The sequence below is a fragment of the Anomaloglossus baeobatrachus genome, chromosome 1 (genome assembly GCF_048569485.1).
Source record: "Anomaloglossus baeobatrachus isolate aAnoBae1 chromosome 1, aAnoBae1.hap1, whole genome shotgun sequence".
NCBI classification, from domain to species: Eukaryota; Metazoa; Chordata; class Amphibia; order Anura; family Aromobatidae; genus Anomaloglossus; species Anomaloglossus baeobatrachus.
In genome coordinates, this window is record NC_134353.1 from 450,013,125 (window position 1) to 450,028,244 (window position 15,120).

The following is a 15,120-nucleotide window of genomic DNA, read 5'->3' on the forward strand; positions in this document are numbered from 1 at the left end:
CAGAGTTCCAGGTGGGCGGAGCCTAGCGGGGTAATGTGTGCAGAGTGCCAGGTGGGCGGAGCCTAGCGGGACCATGTGTGCAGAGTGTCAGGTGGGCGGAGCCTAGCGGGACCATGTGTGCAGAGTGTCAGGTGGGCGGAGCCTAGCGGGACCATGTGTGCAGAGTGCCAGGTGGGCGGAGCCTAGCGGGACCATGTGTGCAGAATGTCGTCAAGTGGGCGGAGCCTAGCGGGACCATGTGTGAAGAGTGCCAGGTGGGCGGAGCCTAGCGGGACCATGTGTGCAGAGTGCCAGGTGGGCGGAGCCTAGCGGGACCATGTGTGCAGAGTGCCAGGTGGGCGGAGCCTAGTGGGACCATGTGTGCAGAGTGCCAGGTGGGCGGAGCCTAGCGGGGTAATGTGTGCAGAGTGCCAGGTGGGCGGAGCCTAGCGGGACCATGTGTGCAGAGTGCCAGGTGGGCAGAGCCATGTGTGCTGGCGGCGGAGTGCGAAGTGGGTGGAGCCTAGCGGTGTCATGTGGCGCTGAGGACGTCAGTGTCGTGGACTGCATGGCTGGGGACAGGTGAGTGTGAGTGTGTGTGTGCGTGTGTGTGTGTGTGTATGTATGTGTACATGCCGCGTGCAGGAGGGGGCGGAGCGAGCTGAGCGGGGAAGTGTCGGCTTCCTGCACACGTAACTAGGATAAATATCGGGTTACTAACCAAAGCGCTTTGCTTGGATACCCGATGTTTATCTTGGCTACCAGCTTCTGGCAGGCTGCCAGCGATGGCTCCTGCACACTGTAGCTGTAAAAAGCCCTGCTTTTTGCTGCTAGAACTGTTCTCGAACGTAACTAGAACTATCGAACTTTAGCAAAAAGCTCGAGTTCTAGTTCGATCTAGAACAGCCCCCAAAATCACTCGAACCGCGAACCGCGCTCAACTCTAACCCCTCCTTTTTTCTATCTACACATTTGGCCTGGGACAACTCATAAAGTCCCATGGATTCCAATACCACCTATATGCCGACGACACCCAGATCTACCTCTCTGGCCCAGATGTCACATCTCTGCTGTCCAAAATCCCGAAATGTCTATCTGCTATATCTTCCTTCTCCTCCTCTCGCTTCCTAAAGCTCAATGTGGCCAAAACTGAACTAATCATCTTTCCTCCGTCTCACCTACACTCTCCACCTGATCTATCTATTACAATAAATAACACCATGCTCTCGCCAGTACCCAAAGTCCGCTGCCTCGGAGTGACCTTTGACTCTGCCTTATGGAGGCGCCATATTCGATCCCATGGCGGTCCCCCTACGTTACAAGAAAAACTGGTCTTGGAACATAACATTTTTTTTCCCCAAATCGATCATTAAGAGACTCATACAGAATTCTTTGTTGCCCCCAGGTAATGTAGCGTACTCTTCTAAGAACCAGCATACTGCCTTGATCCCTTCCTTGTGTGAGATACTAGTATAGAGACTATTCACATCTAATGTTACTAGATGTGAATTAATTGGAATTTGTCGTAGGTCTGTAATTATCTCCAAAAAGTGTGAGGTGTCCTTCACATATGATGGAATGAGTGGTATGAAGGTGGATAATATTCTCTTAATTGTTCTGGCTAATGGGGATAATATGGAATCAGTTGAGGCTACTATGGGTCTGCCTGGTGGATGGGTTTGGTTCTTATGAATTTTTGGAAGTGTGTAAAAAACAGGAATGATTGGATGTGGATTTATGAGGTAAGTGGCTAACCTCTGGTCAATAATGTCAGCTTGTAAATATTGTTGGGAAATGGACTTAATCAGGGGGGCAATTTGAGATGTAGGATCTTTTGATACTGGTTTATAAGTGCTACTGTCTGCAAGTTGTCCCAAAATTTCAGTAACATAGTAGCTACGGTCCAAAATGACCGTAGCTCCCCCTTTGTTGGCAGGCTTGATAACAATGCTGTTATTATCTTTTAAGTTCTTAATAGCCCTAGTTTCCTCTACCGTGAGATTATGGTTCAATTGAAAATCACCCTTGTGAATTCTATTATTAAGTTTATCGACATCACTGGTTACCAAGGAGACAAATGTTTCTATTGGGTGATGGTGTCTGGGTGGCATATATGAACTAGGTATTGTGAGCCCTAGATCTTTCAAATTAAAGTAGACACCCTCACCCAATGAAGGAGTAGGTGGTGCGCACGTTGCGTACAGTCACTGCAGAAATTTCTGCAGCGATCTGAAGAGCACATGTGCACTTAAATCGCTGCAGAAATGTCCGGAGTGAAAAAAAAAAAAGCCGATTCCATGCGCTCTGCCTGCAGCTCCTGCCATAGACAGAGCAGGGGCTGCCGGCAAAGCGCACGGAAGAAGTGACATGTCACTTCTTAGAACGCAGCGCTTTGGCAGTAGCCGAAGCGCTGCGCTCTAAAACGCCACGTGCGCACGGCCCCTGCACAATCTCCATAGACTGTGCAGGGGACGCAGGACGCATGCAGTTACGCTGCGCTACAAAGCGCAGCGTAAATGCATGTATTTACGCAACGTGCGCACATAGCCTTATATTAGTATTGACAAAATGTGCCTTTAACCTTAAGGATCTAAAAAAGTAATTAAGTTACTGTTCAACCACGAAGGTATCATATCAGGAGGTAGGACAGAATGTTAGTCCTTTTTGTAGGACTAGATGTTCGGCGGGCGATAGGTTGTAGGAGATATTATAAACGAGGTTGGCATTACCTGTGATCTCGTCCATATTCGTCTTCCCTGTTGTTCTGATATCTTTCTCTTCCCCCGCCTTGTCTTCTTGTGGGTGGTCGGCGTTGGTCTAAAAAACTGGATGATTGGCGTGATGGCCCATAATCGCCATCCGAGTCGCTGGCATAATTGCTGTACCTGTAGTGACGCTGAAAATGAAAGGTATCTCCAGACCGCCATCCATAAACAGTACCCTTGGAGTAATCCTCCTGGTCACGGAGAAATTTGTATCTCTTTTTTGTCTCAAGATTTTTGCGGAAGCTAGTTATAAGATCATCAGTTTTGGTCTTCAATTGGTTTAGGTCAGAAGCAGATAAGGTCTGTTTAAGTTGTTCCTCTGTGGATTTAACCCCTTAACGACCGCCGATACGCCTTTTAACGGCGACAAATTAGGGTACTTCTTCCGATCCGCCGCTTTTTAACGGCGGTCGGAAAAAAGGGTCTAGCGCCCCCCAGAGTCACAAAATTTCCGGGGTCTCAGCTGCCGGGGGTAGCTGAGACCCTGGAGATCATGATTCGGGCCGGTTTTTCCGGTCCCCAGTCACGTGATGACCGGGATACACCGTATACCGATCATCAAGTTATAGTAAATGACCGCGCCGGTAAAAAATGATTTATCTCCCATCTGGCATGATCAAACATGCCAGAAGGGAGATAAATCTTTTTCCCGGTTCCCTCTGGTCCCCTCGGTATCCCCAAAGTGCCCCCCCCGACCCCCAACCCCCTCCCAAAAATCCAAGATGGCCGCTCGCACTGGCGAGCACAGCAGCGCGCCGGCCGCATTTACACTTTTCTTATGGTTTCTGTCGTATGTGCCATAACACATGCGACAGAAACCTGCTCCCTAGGCCCTGCCGGGTCCCTCCCTATCCCCCCCGGTGTTCCCCGGTGTCATACATACCTGTCGGAGCGCTGATCCCCGCGGCCCCCTCCTCCGGCTCCTTCACAGCAGACGCCGGTCACATGTGCAGAGCGCGGCTGTCAGCTTCCTGTGTTCAGAGATGCTGGCTGCTGCTGCTGCTGCTGCTCGGCACACTGCAGCTGTGACCCAGGGAGGGTGGGTGCAGATTCTTTGCACCCACTCTCCTCAAATGGAGGGTCTGCAATACTAGAAAATGGGGGATACGTTCCCTGAACGTGTCCCCCATATTCTAGAAGGTCCAGAGTCGACGTGGGACGTCCAAATGGATTACAGCGGATTTTTTTTTCTTTCTTTCAATAAATTGGTCAATCAGGGAATGTTTTGGTGAGTGTTTTTTCAAATAAATTTTTTTTTGTTGTCAATTTTTTTTTTTATTACTGTCAATTAGTTATGTCGGGTATCTGATAGACGCCGTGACATAACTAATTGCTGGGCTTGATGCCAGGTGACATTACACACCTGGTATCAACCCCATTTATTACCTCGTTTGCCAACGCACCAGGGCGCGGGATGAGCTGGAGCGAAGCGCCAGAATTGGCGCATCTAATGGATGCGCCACTTCTGGGGCGGCTGCGGCCTGCTATTTTTAGGCTGGGAAGAGTCCAATAACCATGGCTCTTCCCACCCTGAGAATACCAGACCCCAGCTGTCAGCTTCACCTTGGCTGGTGATCTAATTTGGGGGACCCTACGTTTGTTTTGTTTTTTTAATTATTTATTTATAAATAATTAAAAAAAACAGCTTGGGGAGCCCTCCAAATTGATCACCAGCCAAGGTGAAGCTGTCAGCTGTGGTTTGCAGGCTACAGCTGTCTGCTTTACCCTAGCTGGCTATCAAAAATAGGGGGGACCCCACGTCATTTATTTTAATTATTTTTTTTTTCTTTTTGGGCTAAATAAAAGGCTAGGCACCCTTTAGTGCCACATGAAAGGCACTAAAGGGCGCCAGCTTAGAATATGCAGGGGGGTGGGACGTTATATATGTTTGACATCTATCCATTCATCCATTGTAGCAGTTTAGGCTATGTGCCCACAATCAGGGTTTGCAGCGTTTTGGGCGCAGAGTGTTTTCCCTGCGTCCATAACGCTGCGTTGTGCAGTAGAAGCACAGTGGAAGGATTTTTGGAGATCCCATGCCCACTGTGCTTCTTTCTCCGCAGCATAAACCGACCTGTGGCGCAGCTTCCCGATCCTCAGCATGTCAATTTATGCTGCGGAGATGAGTGTGCTCTGCAGGTAGCATAGAGCTCCACAGCAGCCTGAACCCAAATCGTGGGCATGGGCAGCTGCATTCTCCCGTGGACAACACTCACATCTCTGCAGGAGGGCTGACACTGTGTACTGGACACCGTGTCGCTGGATCATGGCCACATAGCCTAAAAGTGAGAAATTTGTTGCTACAGCAACATTTTTGTGAAGTACCTGTGGATTCAAAATGCTTACTATACTCAATAAAATCCTTGAGGGGTCCAGTTTCCAAAATGGAGTCACTTGTGGGGGGTTTCTAATGTATAGGTACCCAAGAGGCCCTGCTAATGTGACATGGTGCGCGCAATTTATTTCAACTTTTCCAAAATTCAAATGGTGCTCCTTCCATTCCAAGCCCTCCCATATATCCAAACAGAGGTTTTTGGCCACATATGGGGTATCCCTGCACTCACAAGAAATTGGATAACAACCTGTGGGGTCCACGTTTTGTTGTTGCCTCTTGAAAAAATGAGAAATGTGATGCTAAAGAAACATTTTTGTGAAAAAAATGAAAATTTTCAATATGGCAACCTAAGCTTATCAAATTCTGTGAAGTATTCGTGGATTCAAAATGCTCAATATACACCTAGATAAAAGCCTTGAGGTTTCTTGATTCCAGAATGGGGTCACTTGTGGGGGGCCTCCACTGTTTAGGCACTTTAGGGGCTTTCCAAATGCGACATAGCGTCCACTAATTATTCCAGCCAAATGTTCAGTCAAATTGCACTCCTTCCCTTCCAAGACCTGCCGTGTGCCCAAACAGTTGATTTCCACCACATATAAGATATCACCAAACTCAGGAGAAATTGCAGAATACATTTCATGGTGATTTTTTTCCTGTTACCCTTGTGAAAAAAAAAGCTACCTGGTTGAAGTAACAATTTTGTGGTAAAATTTTATTTTTTTATTTTCATGGCTCAACGTTATAAACTTCTTCTGTGAAGCACCTGGGGGTTAAGGGTACTCACCAAACATCTAGATAAATTCCTTGAGAGGCCTAGTTTCCAATATGGGGTCAGTTGTGGTTTTTTTTTGCTGTTTACGTACCTTAGGGGTCCTCCAAATGCAACATGGTGCCCGCAATCTTTTTCAGCCAAATTTCCTTTCCAAAATTCAAATATTGCTCCTTTCGTTCCAAGCCCTCCCATTTGTCCAAACAAAGGTTTCAGACCACATGTGAGGTATCACCGCGCTCATAAAAAAGTGGGTAACAAACATTTGGGTCAAATTTTTTGAATTACCTCTTGAAAAAGTGAGAGAATTGATGCTAAAGCAACATTTTTGAGAAAAAAATTACAATTTTCAATATGACAAAGTAACGTTATCAAAATCTGTGAAGTACCTGTGGGTCCAAAATGCTCAGTATACCCCTCGATAGAAGCCTTAAGGGGTCTAGTCTCCAAAATGGGGTCACTTGAGGGGGGTCCCTGCTGTTTAGGTACCTTAGGGGATCTGTAAAAGCAACATGGTGCCCGCAATCTGTTTCAGCCAACTTTGCTTTCCAAAATTCAAATATTGCTCCTTTCATTCCGAGCTCTCCCATTTACCCAAACAAAGGTTTCTGACCACATGTGGGGTATCGGCGCGCTCATAAGAAAGTGGGTAACAAAGTGTGAGGTCCAATTTTTGGTGTTACCTCTTGAAAAAGTAAGAAAATTAGTGCTAAAGTAACATTTTTAGGTAAAATGTTAATTTTTATTTTTTTTCATTCCATATTACTTTAGTTCCTGTGAAGCACCTGAAGGGTTAATAAACTTCTTGAATGTGGTTTTGAGTACCTTGAGGGGTGCAGGTTTTAGAATGGTGTCACTTTTGGGTATTTTCTGTCACCCAGGCCTCTCAAAGTCACATCAAATGGGATGTGGTCCCTAAAAAAATGGTTTTGTAAATTTTGTTGAAAAAATGGGAAATTGCTGATGAACTTTGAACCCTTCTAACTTCCTAACCCCAAAAAATTTTGTTTCAAAAATTGCGCTGATCTAAAGTAGACAAGTGGGAAATGTTATTTATTAACTATTTTGTGTGACATAACTCTCCGGTTTATGGGCATAAAAATTAAAAGTTTGAAACTTGCAAAATTTTTAATTTTTTTGTCAAATTTCAGATTTTTTCACAAATAAAATAAAAAAATATCATCCTAAATTTACCTCTAACATGAAGCCCAATATGTCACGAAAAAACAATCTAAGATTCATCCGGGATCCATTGAAGCGTTCCAGAGTTATAACCCTATAAAGTGTCACTGGTCAAAATTGCAAAAAATGGCCTGGGCATTAAGTACAAATCTGGCTTCGTCCTTAAGGGGTTAATATTGACAGATACCTGTTGTATTTCTTTTTGTAGAAATTCAATCGTAAGTGTAATTATGTCCATCGAGCACTTATTAATTATTGCTTCGAATTTATCACAAAATAGAGGATTGTCCGAAAAAGTGTGGGTTTGACAGAGACCCTCAATCCCCTTGGCATTCTTTTCGCACGATGATACTCTGCCAAAGTCACCAGGTGAAGATCGAGTGGTGCTTGTCTCTGAAGCTCTTTTTCATACTCTCTTCCATGTAATTCTTCGGGTGGTATAACCAAAAATGTATTCGATGTGGTCACTTTAGAAACAATTGTAGAGGTTTCCTCATCATTGGTTATAATTTATACATAAGCTAGGTAAGCTATGCATTTATTCCTCTTGAGTCCTCCCTCTCATTATTTCCCCCTTGTTTCCTCTTGATTCTTGTTTCTTTTTTCTTGTTTTTGTTGTTTCTCTTTTTTCCTTCCCCTCTTTTCCTCCTTTTTTTCCTCCTTCTTTTCCTTTATCTTTTACTCCCTGTGGTCGGATAGCCGCCATCTTACCATTTCACCGGTTCACTGTCCAGGATGACACACAGGCCCGATTATATGGAGCACATTACTAATCACTGAACCCTATTGCAGGCTGCAATAATAATGATATACTTTTCTACTGTTGTGATTAACAGGTTCCGATTCACATAATAACCACATCTTCTTTCATGTAATTATTGTCTTTATCATGTAATATGGATGTTGGCTTTCTATTTAATACTGTACTGTATTGTCATTATGTTGATTTTGATTGATTTATTTTTGTTTATGTTCAGATAAAGTCCAGTTTGACAAAGGCTAATGGCCGAGACGTCATTTTGTATGGCCAACAACACATTTCATTTATTGTGATCAATTCCTCTTGATTAATAAAATTGAATTTGCATGTTCTCTCTATATTGTATGATTATTTATACTCCAGAGCACCCATTGTTCAGTGACGCAGAGCTTTCTCCTCCTATTCTATTGTCTGCTTTTGTGACTTTGGTTGGGACAGGACCTATAATCCTGCCCTCAATCGGTTGATTAGCAAGGCCGTTGGTTCCGGTCCTGGCTTCAGGGTCTGAGTGCCCCCTCTGTGCACGGTTTCCGGTCGGGTCTCCAGTATCGGTAACGGCGGGCTCCAACCCTGTCCTGGTCCACCTTGGATCTGCCGAGCCGTCTTCCTGTCTCCTGCTGACAGAGACCACCGTCTGCCACCTAGCCAAGGTACCAGGGCTCCGACCCTGGCACCATTCAACTTGAACTTCTCCTCCGCTGGAGCTACACTTAGCTCCATCCTCCACTCCTCTCAACTTGAACTACAACTTCATCTGTTTGTTTTCCCGCCCCGGGCTGTCTAGACCCCTAGGCGGGCATTTCCTAACCGACTGGTCCCGCCCACTGGTGTGCCTGTCTTGCCCTGAGGGGGGGTGACTAGAGTTTCAGGTCAGCTGTATGTGACCTAGGTGAGGGAAGGTGTTATGCGGGGGCTAGTGTGTGACTACCTGGTTTTGTCAGGGCGTGACACTACCAGTAACTCAAATCGGGTTTAAAGAAGTCACCATAAAAGTGGGGAGGGTAGAGTTAAAAGGCCAAGACCTAATTGTAGTCGAAAGTGATGTAAATGACAGAAATCCACAGGTGATTCTAGGTACTAATGTAATTAAAAACTGTTTAGGAGAAGTGTTGTTTTTGCTCCAACATATTGCTGAAACTGAAGGTGCTGGGCAGCAGAGGGTCTTGCAGGGAGAAATTCAAGCCCTCCTGCAAAGACAACAGGTAACCCTGTCTGGTGGAGAAATTGGTAATGTACAGGTAACAGACCCTGGCCCCATTGTAATACCACCCAGAAGTGAAATGATGATCTGGTGTCGAGCGGCCATAGGCTTAAAGGGGCAGGACTACCAGGCAGTAGTGCAACCCATCTATTCAGAAAATTGGGCCATGGTTCTGACAGCCAGGGGAGTGGTTGATGTCCGCTAGGGAAGATTACCCGTGTGAGTATTAAATTGTGGGGAGGAGGAAACCAAATTGCCCAGGTACGCCACAATTGCCAAATTGTTCAAGGTCACAGATGACTCCATCCAGACAGTGGAATTCCTGGTCACATGAGAGCCAGCGGAGGTTGACAACCCCCAACAACAGCTAGAGGATTGGTGCCAGGAGTTACATGTAGGTACTGATTCCACACCTACACACCAGAAACACGTGGTTTACAGGGTAGTGCAAGAATACGAGCAAGTCTTTAGTAAACACCCATTAGACTTTGGGAGAATTAAAGGGGTACACCATCACATACCCACAGGGAATCACCTTCCCATTAAAGAGAGAAACAGACCTATACCACCTAAACATTACAAGTGTGCCAAAGAAATGCTGAGGAACATGAAGGAGGCTGGGGTCAATAGAGACAGCTGTAGCCCCTGGGCAGCTCCATTGGTTCTGGTGAAAAAGAAGGATGGCACCATGAGGATGTGCGTGGACTATAGGCAGATTAACCAAATAACACACATGGACGCTTATCCACTACCCCGTATAGAAGAATTCCTGGCTGCATTGAAGGCTGCTCACTACTTTTCCATCTTAGATCTCACCAGTGGCTATTGGCAAGTCTCCGTCGCAGAAGAGGACCGGGAGAAAACTGCATTTGCCACCCCGCTGGGATTGTGTGAGTTTAACAGCATGCCCTTTGGACTCTGCATTGCACCTGGAACAATTCAAACGTTGATGGAATGTTGTCTGGGACACCGCAACTTCGAGACAGTACTGCTCTACCTGGATGACGTGATCGTCTACTCGAAGACCTATGAGAATCATCTGGAACACCTGGCTGAGATATTCGAGGCACTATTCAGGTATGGAATGAAGTTGAAACCATCAAAGTGTCACCTGTTGAAACCCAGGGTCCAATACCTTGGACACATTGTCAGTGTAGACGGAGTAGCACCAGACCTAGAAAAGGTAACATCCATCAAGAACTGGTCACGACCAACTACTGTCAAGGAAGTCTGTCAGTTCCTGGGCCTGGTAAGATACTACAGGAGATTCATCAAAGGCTACACGAAGATGGCAGCGTCCTTACAGGAACTCCTGGTAGGTCAAACCAAAAAGGGGAAAACATCTGGTCCTCCATTTAAATGGGGTAAAGAAGAAAACTCCTTCATACAGATGAAGTTGGTGTCGCGGGCGGAGGAGGGGACGCTGCGCTCACCCACTGCTCGGGTCCGGCTGCTGCTGCTGCTCGGTGGTGGCTCGAGCGGTGGGCCGGATCCCGGGGACTCGAGCAGCGTTCCTCGCCCGTGAGTGAAAGGGGGTGGTGTGGTTTGGGGATATTGTCCGTGACGCCACCCACGGTTGTGGTGAGGTTGTGACACCACCGCTGCTCTGGACGGGGATCCCGGGAGCGATGACAGGGAGCAGCTTGGATGTTGGTTCTCCCCTCCGTGGGTAGGGGGGTTGGTTGTCCCGGGGCCCCAGTGAGGGTTAGGGATGACAGGCGGGTTACGGGGCCTGGTGAGGTGCAGGGTCGCGGGGGCAGCGCTGTGCCGCACGGCACGGTGGTACTCAGCCAATGAATAATGCAAAGTCTCCGGTAAAAGAAACGGCTGGATGGACGGGTCCCACAGACGGCTGCGGTTGTTCTCCTCCCGGTAGGTTGATGGTGACTGCCTTTCCCTGCACCTTGTGTTTACGGTTCCAATGGCTTCCCACCGGTAACCCGCTCCCCAGCTTGGATGGATGCTGAGGGAGCCCCTTTTGCCCGCAGGCTCTAGCCCTGGGAACTGTAGCCTTGGCGGTGACTGTGTTTCCCTTTACGGTGTGAGCTGTTGCCTTCAATCGGGTCTTGACTGCTGGGAAACCCCGGAGGTTCCCTTCGCTAACGGATTTGACCGGTATTACGGCGACTCCTAGCCTGGTCGGGGTCCGTAGGCCCTGCCGAATGGTGCTGGCTTCTCTTCACTCCCCGTTCTGGTACCGGCGGGCCACCGCCCATCCCCGGTCCTTACGGTTCACTCCAATCAGCCTCTCCTGCAGATGGTCACCACCGTCTGCCAACCTTGCTGTATGTGCCTGTGCCACGCACCCGGACACGGTCAGTCTCCTCTACTACCACTTCACTCTCTAAACTGATCTGATCAGACTGCCTTTTCCCGCCTCCAGGACTGTGAACTCCTCGGTGGGCGGGGCCAACCACCTGGCCCACCCCCTGGTGTGGACATCAGCCCCTGGAGGAAGGCAACAAGGATTTGTGTTTGACCTCGGTGTGCCTAGCCGGGGTGTGGGGTGTGTTGATGTAGTACCTGTGACGTCCTGGCTTGTCCAGGGCGCCACATTGGCCCTAACTGGTGATGAAATTCTGGCATACCCTGATTACAATCTGCCCTTTGTGCTATACACAGATGCTACCAACATGGGAGTAGGAGCTGTGTTGTCCCAGGTACAGAACGGTAAAGAGAGAGTCTATGCAAGCAGGAAGCTTCACCCTACGGAGAGGAACCCTGAGATTTTTAGTTCCTTCAAGTTGGAGTTCCTGGCGTTGGACTGGGCTGTCACAGAGCGATTCAAACATTACCTGGCAGCCGCAAAGTTTATCGTGTTCATAAGAACCCTCTGACCCACCTGAATACAGCAAAATTGGGTGCATTGGAGCAGCGGTGGGTGGGTCGACTAGCAAATTACGATTTCACCATCAAATATCGTACTGGTTGCAAGAATGCCAATGCAGATGCCTTATCCAGGATGCCTCACTTGTCAGAAGAGAGAGAAGATGTAGATGAGTTGGAAGAAATCGAGTTACCAGCTTTCCATCGTCCTAGTGCCTCCCAGTACCAACATGGCTATAACAAGCATCAAGACTAGAGGCTGCATTGAACCCATTACCTCATCAAGGAACTGCTCACTCAACCAGATGCACACCTAGGACCTGATGCTCCACCTGAAGCCCAACAATTGTGGAAAGAAAGAAGCAGGTTATGCATGCACATAGGTAAACTATGCAGAAGTGTTACCAACTCATGAAAGAGTGTGCCAAGTGGTCATACCCAGAAGCCACATCCAGATGGTGTTAGAAGCTTACCATGACTGAGCAGGACATTTTGGCTGGAAGAAATTGGAAGCATTGCTGAGAGACAGATTCTATTAGATCGGAATGAGAAACTCGATAGAAAACTGGTGCAGAAACTGTGGTCCCTGTGCACTGAGAAGGAAGGATTGCAACAGCCAGAAAGCGCCACTGCAGCCCATTGTTACCAAACAGCCTTTGGAGCTTGCAGCCCTGGATCACGTGAAGCTGACACCCAGTAGATCAGGCTACACCTATGCCCTAACAATAGTAGATTATTACTCCAGGTTCTTAGTGGTCATCCCAGTTATAGACTTAAGAGCAAGAACAGCAGCAAAAGCCTTTCAAGCGCACTTCTGCAGACCACATGAATAACATGAACAGGTACTGACAGACCAAGGACCTGAATTTGAAGCTGAGATCTTTCAGCAGTTTTGCAACCTGTACAGATGCAAGAAGATTCGCACCACTCCGTACCGTGCACAAACTAACAGCATGTGTGAACACATGAACCAGATTGTCATTGAATTGCTGAAAACTCTCCCACTAGAGGAAAGAAACCTGTGGCCAGAGAAGCTACCAGATCTTGTGGATATCTACAATAATATCCCAGTAAGTTCAACAAACTGTACACCAGCTTATCTCATGAGAGCAAGACCTGGAAGACTACCAGACTACCAGATGACCTAGAAATGGAAGTCATCATGCAGAACTGGAATCATTAGAGAATGACTGGAATACTACTCATCAAGCCCAGTATAAGAAGATCCAAGAATGCGTTGAGAACAGCTTGAACCAGAGTCAAGAAAAAAAGGAAAAGGACCTTAACAAGAAAGCAAAAGCTGCTCCCTTCAAACCAGGAGAAAAAGTATTGAAAAGAAAGAGGAGAATTCACAAGCTAGATGATCAATGGGAAGCAGAACCTAACACAGTGTTACCCTCAAGCAGAGATAACCAGAAAACCTGTGTCATTACCAAAAATCAAAGAAAAACTACATCTACAGTATCTAGAGACCATTTAAAGAAATGTCCAGAACAACTAAAACCTCAAGGAGAGATTACCAGTAGTCCTGAAGTACAAGAACCAAAAGAAAAGGTGATATACACACAATACTTGGAGATTTTCCTGAGAACTGGCCGCAATATAATAGAGCAATCCTTGTACCAGTGTTGATGTTGAAGCTCACCAAAGGACATAATGAAAAATAAGTTCACAGAAATAAACTCACCAGAAATAAAGCCACCAGAAAAAAAAGGTCAAATATAGGCAAAAGCACATGCAAGATGCATACGGCCCCCCATGATAAAGGTTGGAATTTCACAGGTGCAGAATGCCTATAATACAACCACCGACAGCCTAATATGTTAGGAGGGGGCGGTTGCCGACATAAAACTGCACACTAATAGGATATAATATAGGGCGTCAGTCAAACAGATACGTGCAATGCACAATGTCCAGGCAAAAGCCTATTGATCACTCCCCTCTATTAGATCAGGCGGGCTGCCCAGCACCTAAAAAGTGCACTGGCACAGTGGACAGACATCCCAGGGGACCGGCTGCATCCTGCAGAATTGTGCGATAATAAAATGATAAAAATGATAGCTCAGGTTAACAGTGACCTGGTACCCAGGAGAAGTGGTTGCCGGTGGAGTATTGTGGCGTACTCCCAGAACTACGCACCGACGGGGTACAGGACCCTAGGACAGGAAAGAGTTTCAAGCCAACCTGTTAACACCTGCACAGCAAGGGGACCATCAAGGACCTTGCTGACCCTAAAGAATCCAAAGATTCAGTAGCAAAGGGATAACCGGGGACAGGACCAGAGACTCCAACCCCACAGGGTTCACACTACTGTCAGGTGGACAGAAGTGGACAAACCACAGACCAGGGACCCCCAGTGTTCCATACCACGGAGACCCACTTACCAGAGACAGGTGCAGGGGAAGAAGGTACCAGAGAACCAGACTGGTACTGGGACGAAGGGGACCTGGAGGCAAAACCAGCCGGTCTTGGGCAACCAGTTAATGGCTCGCCCACCCCAGGGCTATGGGACACCCGGTGCCGGGCCGGACTAGTCCGGGAGTCGTCAGTGATGGCAGGGCCCGGCTCCGTGGCCCTGGTGGGTGTCAGTTAAAATGGCTGGTGACTTGGGAGTAATTAAAGTTTTTATTTCGTGACGCCACCTGTGGTTTGCGGCTATTAAGCCGCCGCTGCTGTGTGAAGCCTCCGGGGTGATGATATGGCAGCAATGGTGATACTGCTCCCCACAGGTGGAGCGGTGCCCCGGGGACACTGTTGGTGCTCGTGAGAGTCTATGGTGTTGTGTGGATAACACGGTGCAGGGCCGACAGGCAAAGAAAGAAACAGGCACAAACAACAGTCTCTTTACCTTCTCCTCTTTTACTTCACAAACGGTTAGTCCTGGGAGACCGTTACAGGTGGTAGAGGGCTCCGGCCGGCCTGGAAGTAACTGAGATGTCGTTTTGGCCAGATGAGTATGAGGCCTACTCCTGTTCTTTTCCTTACTGTGATAGGACCCTGCTCTCTGAATTTAGCAATGGCCCTCTTGCTGCTGGGACCGGTGGTACATCCCTTTCCCTCTGTGGTAGGCTGCACAGGCTCTCTCTGGTGCTTCTCTGCTGGAGTCCACACTGGGCCCTGATGATGCAGTTGTACCTTCGGGCTGTTTATGGGCAAGGTGCTTGCAGCTCTCCTGCCCTTCGGATTCGGCTACCAGGGAGTATTTTAGGCCCTGGTGGCCACAGACTCCGATGTCCGAGTCTCTTCTGTGCCTCTCTGCTCCTCCTGCTTCACTGGGCCAAGCTGCTCCAGCTCTAGGCCCCA